Below are 13,427 nucleotides of genomic sequence, written 5' to 3' on the forward strand. Positions count from 1 at the left end.
ATACAGCATTAATTTTATGGTTGCTGGTCATTTTCAGACATAGTAGAGAATATGCCATCCACTTTTAGGAGCCTTCAACACCAGGTAAGGTTGTGGGGGATAAAAATCTGCTTCTGAGTTACTGGAAGCCAGTATTGGGACTATTTTCTACCTTTTAAAGACAATGGGTGTATCTCTTATTTAAGTACACCACGAAGTGCTTGTGTGATTAGGCCAATCACAAGGCACATTTTTGTGAAAAAGCCAATAATATTAAAATACTGTACAAATCATTAGTCCGATCTTAATAAAACACGAAACAGGTCTAAATGTAGGAATACATAAGTACTCATTTAATCTACAGTACAATTTTCAACTTTTATAAGTTATTTTCACATTCTTTATGCCGTTCTGCCTTGTGGCACGACCTTCTAGGCCTTGCGACTGATTAAGAGCTGGCTGGAGAATTCTGGGAATTGAAGTCCACAAGTCTTAAAGTTGCCAAGTTTGGGAACCACTGTTCTAGGCTAAAGAGAAATAATTTGTTTGCTATTATTTGGTGGTGGAGGTTAAATCTGAGATCCAAAATGCAAATCCAAAATCTTATTTTTCTAACCTTCGTTCTGTATCCTTCTTTCACAGTTGCACAACCAAATGCAGCACCCAAGGGTCCCTTATCAAAGTTATCCATTTCTCTTTCAGGCTACCTTTAAGCCTGTATGGTTTCTCATCCATCCAAATCACACTCAACCCCACGCCCCCTCATCCTACCTGAGTATAAATACAAACATTTCAATATACAGTACATGGACTGCAGATATTCGGGGAAGGACTAGATGGAGCAGATATTCGGAAGCCCTTCTCATGGTTACTATGCAGAGTTATCAATACTTCTCACTTTCTCGACACTGGAGAGTCATTTGCTCTTCTTTCCTCTTTTCTGAGGGATGACAGAGCCCAAAAGTCCTAGGAAATAACTCTGGCAGTGGCCTGATGAACACCTTTTTCAGACCACTTTCTAAATATAAATATGTGGAACTTTTTATCTGCATAAGGGAAGAGGATTACAAATAGGTTTTTTGCTCTAGCAGAAGTAACTTCATGGTAGATGGACTCCCTTGTTCATTGTTTCAAAATGAAGCATTTGTAGCTTTGCTTTATCCTATCACAACAATCACCACTTCACTGTAAACAGAGATTCAAACCGTAAACAGAGATTAAGTTTTGAATCAAGCCAGTAAGGAACCTGTAAGGACTGAAGAGCAGCAGTTCCCAGGCTAAAGAGACCTTTAGATATTAATATATCTCGGGGACCTTCTAAGGGTATCAAGAAAGCAATCAAATATCTCCTAGCTTCAAAGGGCAGCCAGAAAAAGTTCAGAGTTTAAACTCTGGAGCATTATATATTTATGAAGGCTCTGACTTCTTGACTTTGTGGTGGATAGTCAGCTGTTGTATTCAGACCTCCTCGCCTGCAATAATAATTCTACCTTAGCTGAGTCACATCTAAGCATCTTCTGCCAAGTGCTGAATAAGACATTAAAAGGTTGAAGAGCAGTGATTTACTGCTGAAGCATGGTGTGAAGTGTGAAGAACTAAATTGGCTTTCTTACAAACAAACAGGCAAATTCTTGCATATAGATCTCATTGTATATTAAAACATATTAATGATAGAACCCTATAAACAGCCTCGTCCAGAGCATATTGTATTTTGAGATGCTTTTATTTTCGTTGAGCCCTTTAGTTCAGTAAATGGCACATGTCCTCAAAGAAAATGTCTGAATGAGAGAGTTTTGGAAGGGTAAATCAGATCTCACTGATACTGAAGAATGACCATGCATTAATAAACAGGAAGTTTCCTGACTAAGTGAAACCACAGTCGTTGCAGCTGTACACATTTAGCCCAAAAAAGCAGCAGAAGAAACAAAATTACAACTGCCATGTGCACCAAAGTATTAAAATAGTGCCATGGGGACTCTTGTCATATGCAGACCACAGGGGTGGGTTCCTGCCAATTTTAACCTCTTCTATAGAAGAGGTTCCACAAATCTACCATGCCGTTTAGAACTGGTTCCAGCTCCTTCCCTCCCCCCACCGGTCTGTACCACGCTTGCCTCACCCGCTGCTCACTGATTGGCTGGCTCACCAATCGCACTGCCCACTTCTAAGAGTCCTAACTAAACCTTAAAGTCTTAAAGCTGTGAAGTTTGAACATCCCTGGGGTTTTTTTCTAAAGGGTTAGGGGTGCAAGGGTCTTGTAACTTGACAGCTTTAAGACTTGCACACTTCAATGCCAGAGTTCCTGAGCCAACATGACTGGAGGAGGAATTCTGGGAGTTGAAATCCACAAGTCTTAAAGCTGTCAAGTTTGAACACCCCTGGGTTTTTTTTTTCTAAAGGGTTAGGGGTGCAACGGTCTTGTAACTTGACAGGTTTAAGACTTGCGTGCTTCAAATGCCAGAGTTTCTGAGCCAACATTTTGGTTGCTAAGCAAGAGCATTGTTAAGTGAGTTCCACCACATTTTACAAGTTGGCCATGCCCACCCAGTCACATGACTGCCAAGTCACTCCCACCCGGTCACATGGCCAGCAAGCCACTCCCACAAAGCAGGCCACACCTACAAAAGAGGTTCTAAATTTTTTTGAAACCCACCACTGGCAGACCACTAAGCAATCTGTGCCAAATAAAAGCAGCTCTAAAACGAGATGAATATGGAGAAAAACAGCTAGAAAAAAACATCTCCTGGAATGTGGCTTACAGGTCAGAGTTTGGCAACTGGACTTGCCTATTCCTCATTCCATAGACTTATCATAATTATAAAAAGGTTCCTATTTACATACCGGGGGAAAGCGTGCACGCACACACAAACATACCAGCAGCTCAAAATTAATGTTTCTAAGTAAATTGTACTTGGCCCATTTCAATAAAACATGACTACAGTAGTCACGATTTTGAAAAAAACTCAGAGGGACAGAGTGGGAAGGCTTAACAAATTATTTTCTTGGCAAAACCATATTAAGTAGTATTTACATGTTACCGGGAGCAGTATTTCCTCCACTACCAGTTTGGTACCGTTTAATATTTTCTGCTTAGGAGTGAAAGGCAACCTGCAATCTCAGTGTCCTGTATAACATATAATAATTAATGCTAGGCTAAATATCAAAAGTTCACGATACTGTAAATGGATCTGAATTGCTGCATGGCTGTAGTGAAATATAATCCTAATAAGAGAATAGAAAGAGCTGCCAATTTTGTCTATTGTTAAGATCCCACAGATGAAAGAGGCCATCTTGGTAGAAAAATAGATTAAAGATGACAAGCAGTTTATACATTTAGTTATTGATTTGTTATAATTCAAATGCAACTCTCGGGCCATTTTGTGAAGAACAGTGCAGTGGTGGGTTTCAAAAAAATTTGGAACCTCTTCTGTAGGTGTGGCCTGCTTTCCAGGTCCACTGGTGGAACCTTTTCTAACTGGTTCTGTAGATTTGACAAACCGGTTCTACTGAATAGGTGCGAACTGGTAGGAACCCACCTCTGCAACAGTGTAAACCATGTTGCAGCTATAGAGATTGCTATGAAATGAAACTGAAAATCATTTCTCTTTGAGACTTGGCCTCTTGGTGTTTTTCTACCAAACTTTGATTTCAGTAGCCTATTAAATGGTATAATTGAAAGCATGGTATAATGGTATAGTTGTTCAGTCCAACATTGCTACTCAACTGATGGCAAATGGAAGAATCCAGGTATGTATCCTCATTTCTGCCATGGGCCAAAAGGCCTAAACTGCAAATCTTTGTTGCTGTAGGTAAGAATGACTCTTTCTCTTTTTATCCCCCAATGCCCTGATCCATACAAAAGCTTCTCATATACAAAAGCCTGAGGTTATATAAAAAGTGGGTGAAAACAGATGACTGAGTTGTGAGAGAAATGCAACTATTACAGACAGGCAGATTGTATTTTGCAGAAGTGTTTAGCCTAAAAATTACAGATGGAAGCTGCTTTAACTGTAGAAGGGCAGTGGAGATGATAATCTTTGAACCATCAAGGACATTCAAAGAAAGCTACAAAAGATAAAGTTTCCCCTCACACATATGTGCTAGTTGTTTCCGACTGTAAGGGGTGGTGCTCCTCTCCGTTTCAAAGCCGAAGAGCCAGCGCTGTCCAAAGACGTCTCCGTGGTCATGTGGCCGGCATGACTAAATGCCAAAGGCACATGGGACACTTACCTTCCCACCAAAGGTGGTACCTATTTTTCTACTTGTATTTTTACATGCTTTTGAACTGCTAGGTCAGCAGAAGCTGGGACAAGTAACAGGAGCTCACTCCGTTACGTGGCGCTAGGGATTCAAACAGCTGAACTGCCAACCTTTCTGATTGACAAGCTCAGCATCTTAGCCCCTGAGCCACCGCATCCCTAAAAAGAAAGTTATAGAGAAATGGAAAAAGCCTCATCGGACCAATTTTGTTTCATGATCAAGGGCATCTTTTAATATTGTGAGCTGCCTAGAGTTAACCCATGGTAAGAAGGGCAGCCAATAAATGTAATAAATAAATAAGTAAATCTCCACTGGTACTGTTGAAGGAACCTCATTTAGGGAAAGTCATGCACAGAAACTAAAAATGTTCTCCTGAGAAACTTGTCATAAATGGAATATTTTGAAGCTAGCTATACTGTACTGAAATGATAGGAGAAATTAATTAAAATTAAAAAGTGATACCATAAAGTACTTCCTTTGAGAAGCAGTTCTATGACCTTAGTTTTCCTGCCAGCCTGTGGAAAGTATCTTTGCAAATCAATGCATATTGAGTGTGTCTTAAAACTGATACTTTTGTCACTGTGATTTCACAATCTGTCTAGAAAAGTTTGGAAAAATGCTTTGTTTCCAACTGCGATCCCAGAAGACCTCATATTGCCTTGGGTATTTTATAGTCTGTTTCAAAATCAGAGGAACAAAATCTAAAATGCATGTATCCTGTGGTCAGAACTTTGGACAGGAATATTATCTGAGTGAAGCATTGGCTTAATTAATTAATTCCTCAGTTGGCTGAGGAATTCTGGGAGTTGAAGTTCACATATCTTAAAGTTGCTGAGGTTGAGAAACACTGGTCTCCCCTAATACTCATCTCTAGGGGGGAAGCAACTAATGGTCAATGTACATGTGAAGATTTCATTGCAGAGCCTGACAAAGAAAGAGAAAGCTTAAAGATTTCTCCCATGCAGGTAGTTTTAAAAAGGACCCATTCCATATGCAGTCCATAGAGCCACAATTGAATCAACTGTACTGCTGCCCAATGTAAAAATAGAACCATAGGATAATCCAATGTGAAAGGACTGAGGTAATCAATTAATCAACATCTCATTGGTACTCAAGCAAAATGGAAGCGTTTGTAGTTTTATTCCTGAAAGCAATAGCGTTGTTTTTGCAGTTTTGCAAAAATTCTGAAAAAATGGCCCTCTTTATTAATAAATAGCAGAGAAATGTTTGCACTTTTTCTGAATAATTTCAGATCACGTTTACACAGAACTCAGACCAGAAAGAACAGAACAGGTTTGTCAAAAAAGAAATGCAGATCCTTTTCTTTACAGCTGATGTTCTTCTACAGTTTGCAGGTGTTTGAATACTCTCAGTGCTTGATGCAGCTAGTGGGTTTTGGCAGATCCAGTTACACTCAGGGAACGCCAAATTAGCCGTGTTTATTAGGACATTTGGTACATTTTTCTGTAAAAGGTCACCACTGGGGATTTTTACCACTTTTAAATTCTTCCAGAGGGAAATGTGCGTTCCTACAACATCTGGAGGCTGTTTTGGTTTTTATAATCTTGAAAAAGTCATAGTAGATATGAGCATGATCAGTGACAGTTTTAAATCTTATAAAATTCATATGCTGCAAAATGAACTAACGCAAAGAACCTTATGACTGGAAAAAAAAATCACAATTCTGGAACATCACATAAGTGAAATCAACTTGAGTTTCAAAGTAAGTGGAACTATTTTAGGAAATAACCTTCCGGAACATAGATTTTATCAAGGAGATTTGGAAACAAGAACTGTTACAAGATGCAAAAGAAAGAGGAGGACTGGGTTTACCGGATTTCAGATTTATTTTGCAACTTGTGGTTGGTCTGGATGAAAGAACGGATGCTGCTGAGAAGCAAGTGATATTTAGAGTTAGAGGATCCTCACCTGAGGCTTGGATAGCATGATTGGATTGGATTGGATTTTATTATATTTATATGCTGCCCTTTTCCCCCGAAGGGGACTCAGGGCGGCTCACAACTCAAATCAGGGAAGGGGGGTACAGACAAAAAATTAAAAAAATGAAACATAACAATGCATAATTTAAAAACACACAACAGTCATACCATTCGAGACGGGGGCAACAGCTCTTTAGCCCCAGGCCTGTCGGAACAGCCAGGTTTTAAGGGCTTTGCGGAAGGCCTGGAGGGTGGTGAGGGTTCGAATCTCCACGGGGAGTTCGTTCCAGAGGGTCGGAGCAGCCACAGAGAAGGCTCTCCTCTGGGTAGTCACCAGTCGACACTGGCCGGCGGATGGAATTCGGAGGAGGCCTAATCTGTGGGATCTAATCGGTCTAGTGGAGGTGATTGGCAGCAGGCGGTCTCTCAAGTACCCAGGTCCAATACCATGAAGGGCTTTATAAGTGACGACTAGCGCCTTGAAGCGTATCCGGAGACCAATAGGCAGCCAGTGCAGCTCGCGGAGGATAGGTGTTACGTGGGTGAACCGAGGTGCACCCACGATCGCTCGCGCGGCTGCATTCTGGACAAGCTGAAGTCTCCGAATGCTCTTCAAGGGCTGCCCCATGTAGAGCATGGATACTTATGGTATGATAAAATTAAAATATTGATTTTAAAAACAATTTTATTTGTTGTACCATGTTGAGAATATGGTATAGATATAAAGCCAAGTAATGCCCAAAAAGTTCAAGAAGTATGCCACAGAAGAGAAACAGCAGGTAAAGACAAATGGTTGACATATCAGGAATTATTGGAAAATTGTCAAAGGAAATTTAAAATTAAATCAAGAGAGCAATGAATAGCAGATAGAAATAGTTGTTAATGGTTTTCTCATGTACAGTTATCAGAAAGATCCAAAATGGACAAAAAGACTTATAGTATGGATCAAATGGAATTTGAGGTGCAATTCTGTGCTGACAATGAAGAAGGTGCAATTGCTAAAATGTATAAACTTTTGTTGAAAAGGTTAAAAATGTATGATAAAGTGGGATAAGAAGTTTGGTTATAACATAGAGATGGAACAATGGGAAAATATGTGATTAAAAAGGGCTGAAAGTTACATTGTATTATAACTTTAAAGAGAATTTTTATAAAATGATGTATAATTGGTACATGATGCCAGAGAAATTATCTAGAATATATAAAAACACTTCAAATATATCTTGGAAATATGAACATGAATAGACATTCTGATATTCTTGGTGGACATGTAATAAAGCTAAAAATGGATTCAAATACATACATTGATAAGATTAATCTTAAAGATTAACATTAAAATGAAACCAGAACTTTTCCTTTCAAGATTCATGGCTACACAGTTAGAAAAGTCATGCAAGATGTCATTACTCAATCCATATGTGATTACTGTGGCAAGATTATGATATAGGCAGTCCTTGATGTAAAACCAGTTGCTAAATGCCTGTTCAAATTATGATGGACTCAAAGTTACTTAGGACCTGCCCTTAAAGTTACAGCTGCCATACCACCATCACTCACAGTCATGTGATTGCATTCTGGGTACTTGGCAACCACCTCGTAATTACAACTTGTCAGCACAAGCAACCAGAGTCACTTATTAATAACTAAAGTATACAAAATGATATTGTTTTCTACCTATATTGCAAGAATGTCCCCAGGAAGCTTTCCTTTCCCTGGAAACAGCCAGATAAGACTTCAGGGACTTTGGGGAAGGTCAAGGTTATGCCATTTGCAGCTGTACAACAATTCCAAGTTGGGCCCCCATTTGACTCCTCCTTCCAACTTAGCTGTCTGTTCCCCAAAACAACCTGTTGTAGTGTCCCATGATTACATGATCATTTTTGCAACATTTTTCCATAGAAGGGGATCTCATCAAATTTGCAGACACCAAGCTGGCAGGAATAGCCAATACTCCAGAAGATAGGCTCAAGATAAAGAAGGGTCTTGACAGACTTGAACACTGGGTCCTATCTAACAAAACAAAATTCAATGGTGAGAAAAGTCAGGCAAAAACCCAACAACAACCAAAATGCACAGGTATAGAATAGGTGATACCTGGCTCAATACAAGCAACTATGAGAGGAATCTGGGAGTCCTAGTGGACAATCACTTAAATATAAGCCAGCAGTGTGCTACAGTTACCAAAAAGCTAACATAGTCCTAGGCTGAATTAATAGAGGGATAGAATCAAGGTCATGTGAAGTGTTAGTACCATAATGCTTTGGTAAGACCAGACTTGGAATACTACATTCAGTTTTGGTTGCTATGATATAGAAAGAAATGTTGGGACTCTAGAAAGAGTGCATAGAAGAGCAACCAAGATGATTAAGGACTGAAGGCTAAAACATAGAGAACGATTGAAGAAATTGGGTATGTCTAGTTTAATGAAACGGAGGCCTAGGGGTGACATGATAACAATGTTCCAATATCTAAAGGTCTGCCACAAATAAGAGGGGATCAACTTATTCTCCAAAGCACCTGAAAACAGAATAAGAAACAGTGATGGAAACTAATCAAGGAGAGAACCAACCTAAAACTAAGGATAAATTTTCTGACAGTGAGAACAATTAAACAATGGAATGGCTTGCCTTCAGAAGTTGTGGGTGCTCCATAATTGGAGGTTTTAATAAGAGATTGGACAACTATTTGTTTGAAATGTATAGGGTCTATTGCTTGGGCAGGGGGTTGGACTAGAAGACCTCCAAGATTCTTTCAAACTCAGTTATTCAGTCAAAATTCTGTTCAAAATACCCATTGGATAAAATTGGTCTGTACTTACAACATCTAGTTCACCTAATGGTTTGCTTAATGATTTGATTTACTTAACAACCATTTTAAAAGCAATTGTTTGGTCAGGTGATGTCTCAGCTTACAATCACAAAAAGTTATGAACAAAAATCTGGTCCCAATTGTGCTTGTAAGCCAAAAACTACTTGTAAGATGGGAAGATTCAACATTGTCCATAATAGAGGAATGGTTGGTGAAATTGACAGATCTTGCTCAGATGGATAAACTAACGTCTTTGATTAGAATGATATCTGCATTTATTGGTGAGAAGAAATTTCATATAGAATTTTTGTGTAAAAATAAAAATGAACTTGTGATTTCTGGTTTTGATTGGGCAGGATGTACTATGGAATGAAGACAATCATGAAAATGTAGGATTGACAATTTGCAGAATTTGGGAACAGGGTAGACCACAGCCCACTTTCTGGTAAGATAGAACACTGTGGGATAGATAGCATCACCACCAGATGGATTTGTAACTAACTGACCAACTGCACTCAGTGTGTAGTCCGCAATGGGTCTATATCTAAATAGAGAAAAGCATGCTGTGGAGTACTTCAAGGTTCTGCCTTAGGCCCAGTACTTTTAAATATTTTTATAAATGATATAAACAAGGGAATAGAAAGGGATCTAATCAAATTTGCAGACAACACCAAGCTGGGAGAAATAGTCAACAGTATATTGAGACTCAATATATAGAAGACTCTTGATATTGGTTCTATCTAACAAAATACAATTCAGTCTGATAAAACTACAGTCTTATAGTTAGCCTCTTCCAGGTTCCAGTGCCCCAGCCAGCTAGTCTTCATGCTTACGGGAGCACCAGAAACTGGAAGAGCAGCTGCCCGGTGAACATCCGTGCGCTGGGAAGGTGATGTTCTGGTTTCAAGCGATCACATGCACACTGGCCAGCTAGTCTTCGTGCACGTATGCATGCCAGAAACTGGACGACCGGGTGGTTGGGGCGTGCATGCGCACTGGGTGGTTGCTCTTCCAGTTTCTGGTGCTCCCACGCATGTGAAGACCAGCTGGCTGGCACCAGAATCCAGAAGAACAACAGGCGACGTCACTGCATGCCACTTTGGGCATGCGTGCCATAGGTTCACCATTACAGGCCTAGTCTATCGAAGAGGACCAGGGATGAGATGATAGCATGCACTTGAGGAGCTGTCACAGAGAAGAGGGGGTCAACCTAGCCTCCAAAGCAACTGAGGACAGAAAAGAAGGAACAGATGAAAAACCATTAAAGAGACATCCAACCTAAAACTAAGATGATTTCCTGATAATGAGAACAATTAAGCAATGGAACAGCTTGCCTCCAAAACGTGTGGGTGCTCAGTTACTGGAGTTTTTAAAGAAAAGAACAGCCATTTGTTTTGAATGGTGCAGGGTCTCCTGTTCAAGCAGGGGGTTGGACTAGAACAGGGGTGTCAAACTGCGGCCCGTGGGCCAGATGTGTCACACACAGACCATGCCCACCCCAGCTCCGCAAAGAAGAAAAACTTCACATGACAGAAACTTGAATCTGTGAATTTGACACCCATGGACTGGAAGATCTCCAAGGTCCCATCCAACCCTGTTACTCTATGTTCTATGATACATCTTTTTACAAAACTTCTCGAGATCGTAACATGTAATCTTATTCATTAATTTTTTTCCGTTTTCCGTCTTCTTGTTACAATTTTAGCTTTATTTTTCACTTTTTCTCTTCTAATTTAGTTTGTTATAGTTCATATTATCCTTCTTAAAACTTTTAATAAAATTTGTATTAAAATATATATTAAATCACATAAATTTTAATTACATTAAAGGTAAAGGTTCCCCTTGCATATATGTGCTAGTTGTTCCCGACTCTAGGGGGTGGTGCTCATCACAGTTTCTAAGCCGAAGACCCAGCGCTGTCCGAAGATGTCTCTGTGGTCATGTGGCCAGCATGACTAAACACCAAGGTCGCACAGAACACTATTACCTTCCCACCAAGGTGGTCCCTATTTTTCTACTTGCATTTTTACATGCTTTCCAACTGCTAGGTTGGTAGAAGCTGGGACAAGTTCCGGGAGCTCACTGTTACGCGGCACTAGAGATTCTAACCGCCAAACTGCCGACCTTTCTGATCGACAAGCTCAGCATCTTAGCCACTGAGTCACCATGTCCCTTTTAATTACATTAAATGATTTCAAATTTAGTTTCTTGATCAAAAGAAAGGAACACTGACAAAATATTTCATGTTTGTCAACAATGTGACAAACACTGCCTCCAGCAACATGCCACAAATTAGCCGTTGATAGCAAGTTTTGGGGAAGTGAAAGTGTAGTCTCATCATTAGGTGTCAGTTGCCAGAAATAGTCATATTCCTTCTAGGGACCGGGGGAAGTTTACATATATTTATATCATTAATGTCATTATTGTATGGAGAAAGGGTTGGGGTGAAGCCAAACATACTGAGGTCATGAGATGTAACACAAGTTCTTGTTAAACGAATATAGATAAAGGGAACTTCCACAACATTACCATTTCCACTTTCCGAGATAATTTGAAGTCAACCTCAAATCATTTTTAATTCTGCCAGCCTTAAAACACTGAGAGTAGGCAGAAAGCAGCGCTGCTCAATTAGTGGGCCCTGTGGTTGATCAGTAGAAGGATGCATAGAACAGAATCCAGTCAGCATCTTGCTAGAAGTTGCCACTAGTAACAAAAATTATCATCCCTCACTCTAGCCAATGAGGTACTTCTACTCCTTCCACATGTTTCATTCATATTCTGTCCATGCTTCGTCTGCTTGAAAAAAGCCAGTGGCTGTTAGATACACAGAATGCTTTAGTATTGAAGCCTCTAGTCCAGGGGTGTCAAACTCGATTTCATTGAGGGCCGCATCAGGGTTGTGTTTGACCTTGGGGAGGATGGACTGGGCAATAGCCTCCTGCAACCCTCTGCTAGTGAAAACTGAGCTCAGGAGGGCCACGTGCAGCCCTCCCGAGCTCCGTTTTCGTTGGCAGAGGCACTACAGGCCAGCTCTTTGCTGTTTCTAGGACGGCTCCATGGACCAGATCTAAGTACACCGTGGGCCAGATCCGGCCCCTGGGCCTTGAGTTTGACACCCCTGCTCTAGTTAATTACAAAATCTGTTAAAAATTATTCCCAGTTTGATTTTTTTTTAAAAAAAAAATAACCAGCTTTGAATGCTTGCCTCACTGCTCCTCTCAATTAGCAAATTATTTTTCACTTTTGGATGAATTGTAACCAAATGTTTTTTCTTTTTTCTTTTTGGTTAACGACAATCTAAGACAGTTGTTAAAGGGATGGAAATAAAGTGAAAAACTGCTATGTGAATGTGCCTTAAAATAGTGGAAATAGAACATGAAATGTAAAAATCTTGAAATTTTGCTTGATGGTGAGGAAATAAGAGAAAAACGGGAAAGAATGGTTCTCCTGTACCGCCTTCAGAAGTCTGAGGAGACACTGAGACAAGGAGGAAGAATATGCATGAAAAGCAATCTTCTTCTTATCTTAAGGTCTATGGGGAATCTAAATGTCTACAAGTGGTTGATACTTAATATCTTCCACCAGTACATTCTCTTCCCACTCTTTTGATTGAACAGGCACACAACTTCCTCATTTTTATGACTTAGATACGAAACAAGTCTAAGCATACAAATCTGTAATTCAAAGGAAGGCACGCAAAAATTAAAATTGATACTCCTGCTCTGCCAAAATAGCTGGTAAATCAACACCTTCAAGGCCAAAACACTTATCATTTGAACCGAGTTTATCCATTCATCCATTGCTAGCTGTATGTAGCCATGCCCATCACTAGATTGCCACTGCTAGTTCTAGAAAAAGATGTTGTTTATCTGACTTCTGACCTAGATAAACAAAATTTCTATGTGTGGGCGGGGTGTGGGAAGGCAAGGAAGCAGGAAACAAGATTCTTGGGATCAGTAAAGTTACACAACCAAGTTATGAAAGGTTACCAGGTTACTCCTTTAGTGCCCTTTCCTGTTCTTTCCAATTCAAATCACTCTGCTCAGCATTTTGCTGTTAATGAGCCAGTAACTGAAAAGAATGATTGTATTTCTTATGTCAATATTTTAGTTCCAACAGAAGACAAAAGAATTCCCCAAATTTGAACATTGTATTATTTCAGGCATAAGAAATGATCTTTACTGGATTTTGAAATCCCTTCACATTGAATCCATTATGTTAGAATAACGCTATGTAAAGTAAATCTGTATCAAGTGGAAAATTTCACTGGCTGGAGGTACCTGCCTTTTCAAGTCTTTCCCATATGTCATGTAACCCTTTGCTGCTTCAAAGCAATTCTCTGCAACCTTTGCAAAGTGTAGAATTAAAAAAAAATATTGCTACCTTTTAAAAAGTAACTCCACCAAGAAAATGAACAAAAACAGCAGAAACATATATAAA

The sequence above is a fragment of the Thamnophis sirtalis genome, unplaced genomic scaffold (genome assembly GCF_051295495.1).
Source record: "Thamnophis sirtalis isolate CommonGarterSnake01/CBP01778 unplaced genomic scaffold, rThaSir2_p1.2 scaffold_9, whole genome shotgun sequence".
Classification (NCBI taxonomy): domain Eukaryota; kingdom Metazoa; phylum Chordata; class Lepidosauria; order Squamata; family Natricidae; genus Thamnophis; species Thamnophis sirtalis.